Below are 12,184 nucleotides of genomic sequence, written 5' to 3'. Positions count from 1 at the left end.
GGCCAACCCCCCCCCCCCTCCTTCAAGCGAGGGGGGATGTATCCCCCATCCCCCATCCCCCACCCCCCCCCCCCCCCCCGGGGGGATTTACGCCCCTGGTGCCTACCATAAACTGCATGCTATGGTGCCAACAATTAATAGGTAATTTGAAATGGGCTTGAGTATGAAAAACTTTCAAAATCTTACTCTGACTCCTTTCTTACTAACTTTCTTGAAACTTTTGTCAAAAATTATTGTCTACAAAACAAAGATAAGGACTTGCCCGTGGTGACGGCACAAAGACATCTAAGTACAGACAATCCTCTGTCTCTTCAATTGCTACAGTAAATCCCATCGAAGGGAATTGAGGGCAAGCAACGTTTGGTTTGGTGGCGTCTACCTCTCCCGTCCAAACTTTCTTGACAGGATGCTTGTACCTCAGCTCTCCAACCGGAGACTCAGCATAAGGTATCTTGGTGTATGCCTCCACCACAATGGTCTCACTATCTGGAAACTGCCGAGGTTTGACTTCGATGGTCCTACCCAAGATTCGACCATTCTGGGTGTCCACGAAGGGTGTTCCTCTACTCTCAACGGAACAGAGCAGGATGCTTAAAATGAGAGGGAACGCAAATACCACTTTCCGGACCATATTTTCTAATCAGTTGTGCACAAGATGGTTTATTTAGCAGGCCGTCTCATATGCAAAGACACGCATTGATGAATGCAACAGTTATGTGCGTGTTACTATAATGATATCTGATATCTGGGTAAGCCTACCCTGGTATGTTCCCAGTGTACAGTGCTTATATTTTCTATGACTTTGTATATTGACTCAAATAGAGACTAATATTTTGACACGGTCGCCAAAGTCTTATTTGTTTCCCATCAACCTTTGGACTTTTAACATTTTTGTTATAGTTTTACATTGAACGGTGAGTGATAAGAGCAGTGATGGTGGTGGTGGTGGTTATTTGGCATGCATCGTGTACATTATGGTTTGGGTAGTTCTGGCGGGAAAATACCAGACGGAGGCGGATCTAGCTTTTTGCCAATGGGGGGGGGGGGTGACCCAATTTTTGTTGTTGATTTTTTGTGAGCCCCCGTAAATGATGGTTTCCTTTCATCTATACTAACAAATACTGTGTGGGTCTGGACACATGGTGGCGTTTTTCCATGCACATCACATTTTCACTTGGTAGGCCAAGGGGGGCGGGGGTTAAATACCTAACCCCCCCCCCCCCCCTGTAGATCCGCCCCTGCCAGAGATGCTTTACAACGATTTCCGTTTCAAAATGCAACACACTTCGAATTACCTTACAATTCAGTTAGGTGTGTACATAGTGCATAATGATATTATGGAAATATGACTTAGGGAATCGCTTGGACTTTTTTTCTCTCTCTCTCTCTCCCGGGGTATGCGGGGTTATGTGCCAAATATTCTCACAATAATTTTCCCCGGAGATCCCGATTCCAGTGGCCTTCTCCAGGCACTTGGATTGGGGGAGGGGGATACCAATCTCAGGGAAGTTATCAATACAATCCTTCAGGTGACAAGCTCGGCAGGGGAGGCCCAGGGTTTCCCCGAATATGGTGATTGTAAGCCGTTAAAAACATTCGGTCTTGTATAAATGAGGAGGCGACCCACGGGACCGTTTTTTTGTCGGTTTCATGGACTATCTTTGTTTTGTCGGTTTCATGGACTTTCGATCTTGTCGGCCGTCGGTTTCTTAAACGGTTTAAGAACCTCTTAATTGAAACTTTCTTCTTTTATGTAGGCTTATATACACTGTCGGTCATAAAGGTGGAATAATTATTCTTAACCAAATTTATGGAATGATTTCGACAATGATTTATTCCTAATAGATCTAAATAATAGTATACATTCTCAGATTTTATTGAATAATAATTTGCGTGTGTTTGTTTGCATGACTGCTAAAGCATGTGTGTGCTACTATGCTGGTCAACTAGGGGACCTACGTCCTTAAGTCATAACTGACAGTAATGAGTCGATGCGCTTAGTGCCCTGTTACGAGGCATTAATCCTCATTACTGTCATTTATGACTTAAGAGGGGAGTTGTCTAGAGGGTATTTGTCCGGATACGGTGTTTTTCGTGATACTTTGTTGTCCATGTATATTCCAAGAAATTTTTGTAGTTTGAACACAGTCAAGGGCTGCTCCATTTATGAATACTTCACCCGGAAGTGAGTCAATAATATTGCTAAACAACATGTTATTGGTCTTGTTAATATTCAAGGAGAGTTTGTTTGCCTGGATCCATTCATAAATTAAAGTAAGTTCATAGTTAACAGTATTTAGTAAAAGTTGTGGGTCACGATGAGATAAAAAAATATGTTAGTGTCATCTGCAAATAAGATTAATGACAAGCTGGTAGATGCGCTTTTGATATCATTTATATATAAAATAAAAAGCAGCGGGCCGAGTAACGACTCTTGTGGTACATCACATGTAATATGTCTGACAGTAAATTGATTCGCAATTATTGACTGAGACAAATTGGGTCCTGTCTTGCAAATAATTCCTGAACCACTCCAAGGCCTTTCCTCTCACATCATAGTGCGAGAGTTTATATGATAAAATGTCGTGATCTGTAGTGTCGAAGGCCTTGGAGAAGTTCATGAATATTCCAATGGTGTGTGAATATTCATCAATTGCTTGAGCGAATTTATTTATAAATATGAGCATTGCGTGAGTTTTATGTTTTTTGCGAAAACCGAATTGAGAGTCAGAAAGTAGGTCACATTCTGTTAAGAATTTAATGGTGCGCGTATAAATTATTTGTTCTAAGATTTTGGAAAATATTAATTGGAATGTAGTTTCCGCAGTAATGCGTATATACAAATTATCTCCTTTTTTTATATGGGTATAACTTTTGCTTTCTCCATGTGTGAGAGAATGACACCATTTATGAGCGATAAGTTACAAATGTGATTTAATGGGATTACAATTTCTAAGATTACATGTTTCAAAATACTGTTCGTGATTCCATCATAGCCAGGACTCTTTTTAACTTACCCTTCCTCTCTTCGTACTTAAATTTTCCCTGCGTATTAAGGGTGCATAATCATGCTTTACAAAAACTAAACACATCTTTTCCCCTTTCTCATTCTCTCTCTATACCACCACTAAATGCAATGTAAAATGGTCGTTGACAGTTTGTCGCATCTTTGCAAAATTTATGTTTAGTCGAAGGAGCAACACTGTCAACTCGTAATTCATTTAATGTAATGTGAAGACAATAAGAATTAACAAACAAAAGCAATTCATTTATCCATGCTTGGATCCAGATTTTGTATTTAATTCTCCAAAGAGTGTGCTTCTCTCTCAGGGTTCTGTACAAGAATCACCATCGCATGTTCCAGTGCTATGAGCAGCTACTTGGTCGGCTAACATAGCCCTCAGCTTCAACAGCTCAACTGGAAATAAAAATAAGAGGTTAAACAATTATCACCTCAAAATGAAAAAGGACAGAAGATATCCAAGGGATCGGGAAGCATTTAACGATAGAGAAGATAATCTGGAATTGTCAAGGTGAAGATTATTAAGTAATCATCTTTGGAAGACAGCGGTCCAGAAGTGTAACTCCTTGGCTTTCATCACACCTTCCCTTGTAGGGAATCCATAATCCAATTATTTGTAGTAGGGTTGTTCATTTAAACGGTTGCCATTCCTCAAGATTGAGCGGGTTATTGACTTCAAGAGGGACAAATTTGATTGAAATATTCATTTGCAATCATTTACCGCTAATCAAGGGTTTTTTCGGGAGAAGCATCGTATCCACCCCCATGTTTTAGATGTTCTGACGTTACTTTGTTTGAAATCAAACATTTTGGAGAGGTACTTTTTAATTTGCTCAGACAACGATGAAAGCATAATTTACCTGAAACCCTTTATAATATAGAGGTGGGCCTTTCCAACCGTCAAAGACAATCCTAATAGTACATCGAGATCGACAGTCTACTAGGAGTTCAAAAGGCCCATGAGATCATGGCCAAGGAGATCCACAAACTAAAGTAGACCTGCAATCGTGGCACAACGATATGCGTGCAATGACGGGCGATTTAGCACTAACGGTCGTCTTTACTAACATAATCATAAACAGGTTTCTAAAATGCCCCCTTGACAAATTATAAAAAACATTTCAAGAAAATTAAGATCGTTCTGGGGGCCAAAAGTGTGAACCCGATTTGCCCCATAGACAATGCGTGTAATGCATGGGCGGAAAACGTACAGGATCTGTATTATGACCGGACGCTATTTTAGAGCTATTTAAAGTTATTTCGGAATTTTCTTGAAAATGGCGAATTTGGAGGGCAATTTTCTCAAATTTGGTCAGTGTTAGGTTATATAATTATGTAAAAGGCTGGAAAGGGCATATCTGCAAGTATCTAAATCCAAAAAAGGGTACGGGTTTGCCAAGACACAATAGAGATACGGCCACAGAAAGAAAGCCAATCCTAGAACTTTATAGGGGGCTATTTATTTTTGCATAGTCATTGGAGCTTGAAATTTGGCATGGTCATGTGTAATTATGAGATAAAGAAACTGTGAGATTTAAAAACAAAACAGAATTTATATGAGAAAGTTATGGCAGATTTAGATTTTTAGGGGTCCATTTTTCAAGGATTTTAAAGATTTTTGACGGAGTCGGTTTCAGATTTAAATTTCGAGTACGAAGATGGCATTTTGAAGGTCAAGTTACTCGTCGCAGATGAAAGAACATCTCTTAGATTATCTAGAGAAATTTGTTAGAAGTTTGTAGGATCTAGGATAGTGGAGATAGGAAGGAGGAAAGAAAGGCCTTAAAATGGACCAGAAACGGACAAAATGGCGCCTAGGACGGTTATGCATGAGTGATTATGTAAATCGAAGAATGCAGTGACCTTGATGAGATGTTAGAGACTATGCCTATGAAATTTGAATGGAAAAAGACATGAGAAAAGCACCTAACTAGGAATAACAAGCACTATGTGCAAAACGAATGCGATTTCCTGACGATAAGGAAAACAAGGAAAAGGAGGAGAATATTAATGGGGCAGAATGTGAACGAAAACATGGCAATGACGAAGGTCGTCATTGCAATTATTAATAAGAAGAATTTGAACGAAAACAAAGCAATGACGATTTCGTCATTGCAATTAATGGGGCAGAATGTGAACGAAAACAAGGCAATGACGATTTCGTCATTGCAACTAGAACTGCAATCGTGGCACAACGATATGCGTGCAATGACGGGTGATGTGGCACTAACGGTCGTCTATACTAACATAATCATAAACAGTATAATACGGTGTCTAAAATGGGATTAACTTACAATTTTGTGTGTGAACATATACTTTACTTCGTATCATTCGAAAGGGCACTTCATGGTGGTCAGTTTGGCACCATTGTCATCTGCGCGCAACCTACTGCACGCATTAAACGCGCTATTACGTAATGCATAGTAAATTCATTATTTTGGGCGATAACTTTGCTTTGACATAATCGAATTATACCAAACTTAGCAGATAAAGATTATTTTTCGAAAGTACACTGTCGCTCATAAAGGTGGAATATTTTAGTTTTATCCTAATTTATGGAATTATTTTAAAAATTATTTAAAAGTAATAGATCTACATAATAGTATACATACAAAAATATTCTTAATCTGCTAATTTTGGTATAATTCTATTATGTCAAAGCAAAGTTATCGCCCAAAATGATGAATTTACTATGCATTACGTAATGGCGCGTTTAGTTGGGATAAAACTAAAATATTCCACATTTATGAGCGACAGTATATAGTTGGGAACGTGTGGTACGTACATCTTCAAATCTTTGCAACGTAATGTACAAGAATTGGCGTAGCGAGGGGGATGTTTGGGGTTTTCCAACACCCCCTCCCCTGTCAAACAGGGAGAGTTTTTTATGTTGATACCTCCCCCCCCCCCCCCCCCCCCCCCTTGGCGAGAGGGGGTGTTTTAGAATTGGTAAGTCACCCTTTATCTTTTTTTTTTAATCTATGCCTCCCCCCCCCCCCCCCGGCAAGAAAAAGTTAACATATTTGTTTATTTTGTTGATCAAGGGTGGCCGGGTACATGTTGAGGGGGGGAGGAGTTTACACCCCCCCCCCCCCCCCGCCTCCCCCTCGGGGTGTTTTAGGTGTTCAAACTACTTTCCTATATTTTGACAGTACTTCAATTCTCTACAGTAATTATGTATCATAACTCACCAACTATTTGTTCATCCGGAGCAAAATCAAGAATTCTGTGGTTACAAACATCAAGCCTTTGACCAGGCTTTCTGCTGCACAAATCTTCTATGGCGCTATTCAAGTTTCATGCCGCTACAGTATTCATTTCTTTATTCTGCAGATGTCCTAAAACTACCCCATAACTATAACTAGGCGTACTGAGGCTGCATGCATGTATACCTGCTATAGGTTGACTATGCGGCCAACGACTGTTTTTTAAAGGTTTAGCACTGATCTGCACAAACGGGTAGGTGCATGTGGCATGGATGGAAAAAGATTATCACTCCTTTTTATCTTAAACGATCCTAAAGTTTACCTAAATTTTCCTAAAGAGAGTTCCTAAAACAAACAAAATGGGAGCCATCCAAAAGTGGAAAGTAGATTTGTTATACACTGTTCTTTGTTCTGATATTGGAAGAGTTTGTGTCCAGCTGGTACATAGTAATGATCATGGCAGCACAGCTAAAGCCGGGGTAATAATCTCTAAGTTTGGAAGCACTTTATAGGGAATGTAATAAGCGCTATATAAAAATTGAGTATTATTATTATAATGACTAGGAGCTAAAACCTATCATAATCATCTTGAACTTAAAATTTTCCTTAGTTGTAGTCATTTTCAAAATTATCCAGCCTTTTTTTCATTTTGTTTGTTTGCTGGGGGGGGGGGCGCTAATGCTACAATATTTCACATAGTGAAGCACGCAGCAGCAATCTGCATTGTACATGCAGTCATACGAATAAGATTGTAGCATATAAGCGTACAGTAGTATACGATGTTTTGTTAAAATTATAATTGTCAAGATAATTTCTGGCAGCTATACTGAAATCTCTTGAAATCACATAAATGGTTTATATATGGATATAATCTTGCAAATAACTATCCACGACATCCGCTACATAGTTATTATTTCATAATTCCTGCAGTTATATTTCTAATCAAGTTAAATGTTTACTTTATTTGGCAAAACCTATTGGCATGTTACAAGCTCCAACACTGTGTAAAACACATCAACCGATGTTCTGGTGGATTCAAAGTCTCGCCGTCTCGTCTGTGGTGAATAGCACTACAATGTCAATATTAATCTTGGCAAACCTATTGTCCAGAATTCCATTTGTCCTTGGTTGCTTTCATACCTGCTCAATCTAGCAAAACGTGGGCTTTAACTCGTTGTGCTATTTGTTGTTATACTACCAGCCCGTCGTATGAAGCATATGAATAGCCAAACCACCAAAAGAATCTTCTTTTAAAGGGCCACTCTAACCCAACTAACATAGCCTTTTAAAACAAGAATACACCTCTACTTATTTATATTCCAGCCTCTGATTTTTCAGAAAATCTCTGTATTGACCAAAAAATGATAATAACCATCCATTTTCACAGTTCTCACGCTTGCTAGGCTACGCCCCTCGAAAAGGGTTTTACGGTCACGTGGCCTTGATGACGCATTCGACGTCATTGAGGGCATGTCCGATTTGTCCTACAAGTAAGGATTTTACAATTTTATTGTTATTCATAAATGAAACGTATTGGGTCAATTATTTTACGGATAAATGTTTTTTTTTCTTTCTTCAATTTATATCATAGTTTGCCTTCTTAATGACATTTAATCAAAGAGATTCGATCATACATAGTATGTCCTCCGTAGGAGGACTAGAGGGCCAACTAAAATCGTGACCTTTGACATTCCATAGGTTTTGCATTGGATGCATTATGGGGGTTTTGTCCGATTTGAACGACGGTTTTGGAGGGTCAATGAATATTCATGAGCAATGACGTAAAAAATACGCCAACTACTGTTTGTTGATTGGCCATCGACAAAATGTTCTATGTATTAGGTCATGCATAAAACATTTTTTGCATTCCCAGAATTCCCTACGATTTGAGCACGAAAATGGCGGTTGTATGAACTGCAACTTTCAAGTTATTCAATTACGAACAATGAAACATTTTTCTTTTAAATGAATTTCTATTATAATAGAAGTTTGTCAAGTACATCTCAGTGAAGCAGAAAATCTTCAGGCGAACATTGACATCGAAGTGATACCCTATGATATCAAGAAAAGTAAGTAAAGATCCATTTTGTGTGAAGGTCTCTGAAATGATTGTGATGTGTTCGTCATTGCAGTGAGGGGCTCTCCGCATTGTCACAACGTATTACCCGGTTAACCCCCTAACCCATCCTCTTTTCTTTCTTCTGACCAAAGAATATTAACTGATTGAATGAACTCTAATATATAAGTCATCGACGGTAATATTTTTAGAAACAATCAGGATTTTACCGTAGGTTATTTCATTAGAGCACATCTCATAATTTTAAGTTCAGTTCATAGCTTGATTACCGATAGTAATCGGTCGTAGATGTGGACCTGTTGTAGACTGCGCAAATGGCTCATTGCTATAGTCCAAGCCGACGAGATCTCGTCGAGCGGTTTATGATTTTCAATTCGCCGGTGCTAGCCGCCTGTAACACTCCACCAAGAAGCGACTGCGTTTCCTGAGCTGGCGCGGCTAACCATATGGAAACGTTGTATCATCCGCTCAATCTGACTTGCGTGCATAGACAAAATAAGCATTTTTCTATGAAAAAGTGAAGTTTTCTAAAATTTGCGTTTCTTTCCAGCATTGGGGCGCCCGGAATTCACTCGGGTAACATTTCATAAAGTATAATATAAAAAGACCATATGCAAATTTTCTATACTTTTGTCGGAAAAAATACATTTATCCAGCACAATGTCGTATCTTTTTGCGTTGGAGAAGAGCAAATAGCGAGTTTCAATCACACTTTGGCCGCTCTCGCAAGCTCTCACTCGTGTCACTGTGGTCAAGAGACTTTGGGGCAAGCGGTTAATGAAAATACTAATCGTTAGCTTTCTTCTGGTATCAAACTTGTTTTGATTGATTGTATAATTTTGTCGGAATAAAGGAAACAAAATAAAGGGCTCGACCAATAACTTATCAGCGTCTGAATTGACCTTTTGACCTTGAATTCCCTGATGCAAGCGCACTAATGACGTCATCTTCGCTAAATCGGTGTCTTTTATCGTAAAATGCGACACTTTCACAATGTTTATACATCTTTTTTCAATTATTAGTAAGATATAACATATTTTTTCTGATATCACTGAAGTTTTGGGTTTTATTTAATGAGTAATTTTAAAATAAGAGCCATTTTACTGTTTTAATTTACTGGATCGTACCATTAAAGTCGCAGGGTAGAAAGATGCATTTTCCAACCGCGCCAAATTTAATTTACGTTCCGACATTCTGTTAAATGTGTACGTGTTGTTAAGAATCCACTGCTTTCTGCTCCAACAAACGTCCACATGCGGAGTCGTTTATCAACTAAATTATTCAAATTTATGGATGCTTCCTAGCTTCCCAGGTGTTTGTGCTGCTGTTGAAGCATTTCATTCACCTGCTATCATTCTTTGTACCCCAATTGCCAGAACGCAAATTTCATTTTGGTTTTATAGTTTCATCGGAGTCGTTTATCAACTATATGTATTCAAATTTATGAATGCTTCCTCCCCAGGTGTTTGTGGTGTTTATGCATTTCATTCACCTGTTATTATTCTTTGTACTCCAATTGTTAGGATACAAAATGCATTTTGGTTTTATAGTTTCATGCAATAAGTAAGTCAATAAAAGAGTATGTTCTGCACAATAAAAACAATGTGTGTCCCTATTGTACAATGTAATGTGTCCCCTCATTTTGTAATAGTTAATTTACCCATTCACATAATGGAACTACCTGCCCGATGAAGCCAGTGGACTGTGACCCCTGAGAACTCAACACCGTGTGGGAGTCAGTTCGTGGTCAAATTCTTTTATGAGACAAATACAAGCAAACGTTTCCATATGTTGCAATGTGTTACTGTAAAGCCTAAGCTAGCTGCCTACATAGCATAGTCTAGCCTGAATGTTCTGTCTCTTTCGTTCGTTAGCCTCTGATTTGGGTAGGGTCGGCTCCTCTCTTTAGCCGACCCTACCCAAATCAGAGGCTAACGAACGAAAGAGACAGAAAAATTCGGGCTAAGCAGAGCCTAGCCCTAGGGCTAGGCCTAGGCTAGGCTAGGTCTAGTCTAGATCTAGCACTTAGATCTAAGTATAAACAGCATTTAACCCCGCATCTAGTATAGGGTTAGATCTAGGGCTAGATTCTAGGCCTAGCCCTAGGCCTAATGCATTCTAATTTTAAAAAAAAAAGACTAAATAAATGCCTGGTTTAGGTGGGTCAATGTGGAAGTAATGGAGGGGGGGGGTGCACAATCATTCTGTGCCCCCTTATTCAGATGTGGCATAGGGACGGGTCTAGATCTAGGTCTAGAGCCCCCTAGGGTCTACTAATAGGCAATAAGATCTAGATCTATAGCTTGTGTTATGCCATAGCCTAGCAAAGACTTCCATAGCCATGGGTCTAGTCTCGTTTTTGCTCCACTACTACTACTCGTGCGCATGTGTCATTATTGTGATCCAGGTCCAGATTCAGCTTAGTTTTAATGTAGATCTAGGCTAGATCTACCAACAACAACAAAAACAAAACAAAAAAGGTATCTCCTCCCCCCCCCCCCCCCCCTCCCCCTCCCACTTCCCCTGATTTCGCTCTTAGTTATGTCATTGTGCCTTGTTTGAAATAATTAGTTTATTTTCAGGATTTTATGCCACCCCTTTTATGTTGGTGAGAATTCTGGATCCAACCCTACATATGACATGGATATTTCTTTCTCTAAAGGACATGAACAAAGTTATAATCTGATAACTAATGCATGCATTTGATATTAGCAGGAACCTTACTAAGTTTCTGTTTTCTTTTAATTGTAGATCCTATGGAACAAAGAAGCAGATAATGATCACAGAAGTGCAACAAAGAGCACCAGGACCTGATCATCAAATGTTATGGTGTAGATCTAATCAGGAACAAGACACCTAAGTTGAACTCTGGCAAGGTATGTTTGTATAAACTTCGAAAATATTCAGGCTGTATAATCTCGACTTGGACTATATATACAAAGATTTGGGGAACTGTCATCTTGTGTTGCATTATATCTTGTAATTCTCATTTATTCTCTAGCTTTATTTAGGTGACAAACTATGGTGTTGGCTTGTTGCTACAGTTTATTCTCTCAGCATATTAAAAGACATACTCAAAGGCATTGTTTCCTAAATATTACATTATATCTAACAAACTTTTGTTCACAAAAGTCTAGCAAATAATAACTTAAAATAAATTGGAAATTACTTTAAAAAATAATTGGAAATACATCTAAACCTTTAGGCCTACTCTTCTCTTCAAAAAAGGCCCTATCAGATAGACATAAGTTTATCATTTTTTAATAAAATTAAAATGCAAGACCTAAAAAAAGTGGGGAGGTACTATTTTTGAAAATCCAATATAATGCAGCAGTTTTAATCTTATTTGATTTCTCCTCTCTTTTTTTTTTTATTATTCAGGTTGTCCCATGCAGAAGGTTTGATACCCAGGCTTCTTTTGTACAAGTCCCTAGTCCACCCTCATCTTGAGAACTGTTCCGGTGTCTGGGATCCCTACAACATCTCAGATGTCCAGGACGCTACTTCACAATGGGGACCACAAGAGAAGCAGCAGTTTGACTGAGATGATCAGCACCTTTTAGTTGCCTACTATATCTACAACTACAAGGCACTCTGCAAGAAGACTGGGAATGGTGCACAAGATAGTCAATGGTCTCTCCGCTCTTCCTTGAAAATTTTCCCACTGCACTACTTATAGCTACTTGCGCCCTCTATATAGCAAACAATGCCTAATCTGTGCCTGTTGGTCCCCCATGATCCTCTTTTTCTTATATTAATTGAGAGCTGATTTGATGAGATAACCACCTGTCAGTGACCTTGCAGGGTGGTCTTATCCCCCTGGCCAAACTAGTACAGACAGGCTTTAACAAATCACGAGCAGGAAGTACCATGACATGA

General features: G+C 39.0%; 1 long non-coding RNA gene across 1 annotated transcript; it reads left to right on the top strand.

Moving 5' to 3' along the window:
• The first annotated feature begins 8,247 nt into the window (after positions 1 to 8,247).
• LOC115927310 lies at positions 8,248 to 12,066 on the top strand. The gene is made up of 3 exons (XR_004065557.1): positions 8,248 to 8,297; positions 11,057 to 11,181; positions 11,687 to 12,066. It is a non-coding gene; the product is annotated as an uncharacterized LOC115927310 (long non-coding RNA).
• The last annotated feature ends 118 nt before the right edge of the window (positions 12,067 to 12,184 follow it).

The sequence above is a fragment of the Strongylocentrotus purpuratus genome, unplaced genomic scaffold (assembly GCF_000002235.5).
Source record: "Strongylocentrotus purpuratus isolate Spur 01 unplaced genomic scaffold, Spur_5.0 spur5_scaffold_20, whole genome shotgun sequence".
Taxonomy (NCBI): domain Eukaryota; kingdom Metazoa; phylum Echinodermata; class Echinoidea; order Camarodonta; family Strongylocentrotidae; genus Strongylocentrotus; species Strongylocentrotus purpuratus.
The sequence above is the reverse complement of the archived record's forward strand: the minus strand, read 5'-3'. Positions and strand labels throughout refer to the sequence as shown.